Raw genomic sequence first — 1,114 nt, 5'->3', positions numbered from 1 at the left:
CCCCCCCCCCCCCCTCCAGCTTTGTCGTGCTGCGAAGGTTAGTTAATAAATGGAAATATCTCCCAATATTGTGACAAAATTAGGTTTTCAGTTCACAATACTCGGTGGTAAAGATCACCTCTAGAATTAATTATATTCAGCTCAGAATTGCGATTCATTCTTCCTACATACTTTACAATAAAAATGTATCTGAATGACAAATTAGGGATAAAATTGGCTTCTAATAAACAAATTTTAAGTTTCAATATTTTGAATACTTTGAACAAACCAAAATAGGTTATTTTTTGCATTGAAGCAGACCCTATTATAATGTTTACAACCACTTTACAGGGAAGTTAAGGGAATTTTACTTGCCAAGACCACTTGGTCGAGGTAACCCGTGGTTAGGTAACATTTTTAATTTCCAGAAAAAGTAGTTGTTCACAATTTTTTCTTCTTTTTTACGGATGGTTGGTTATCTTACTTAATTGTCCCAAGGTACGTTAGGTAACATAAAGTCCCTCTGTTGGGAGAATCAAATGTCAGTAATATTGTTTATTAAAGAGCGGTAGATTTGTTTAAATGTTGTGATTAATACTCAAAATTGGAGGATTTGTGAAAATATTTTTCTTTCTTAACTGATTCTAGAACAAAGCTATATTAAGTTGTAATAAACTAGTAATAAGAAATAAATATTTTTAATATGTAAATATGGATATATACAATGTTACACAAAAAGGATGAGACTTTAATGACCAAAAAATCTATGAAATATAACGATTATAAAGTTAAATTTAGTATTTTTCGCTTTAAAAAGCTGTTAAATTTACTGCTCAATGATTTGGCGATTAAAAAAAAAGCAAGTTTCCAGCTGCAGGAACCAAAACGGTGTGTAAAAAGTCCACATAAATTCTGTACAGTCGTCTTCAAAGTCGCATTCTTTGTGTGTAACCCTGTATATTATTTAAAGTAAATAGTAAATAAACAGTTAATTAACTTGAAAAATTTATTTTACGATCGAAATATTGTTTTTTTTTGAGGAAACACTTTTAGCTAGATTATCAATAATTATTGTAGCCTCCGCGATGGCCTCCATAGCCTCCATGGTGCCCTCCTCCAAAGCCTCCTCCATGAC

Source organism: Eurytemora carolleeae, unplaced genomic scaffold (assembly GCF_000591075.1).
Source record: "Eurytemora carolleeae unplaced genomic scaffold, Eaff_2.0 scaffold691, whole genome shotgun sequence".
Lineage (NCBI taxonomy): Eukaryota > Metazoa > Arthropoda > Copepoda > Calanoida > Temoridae > Eurytemora > Eurytemora carolleeae.
This window is presented reverse-complemented; position numbering follows the sequence as displayed.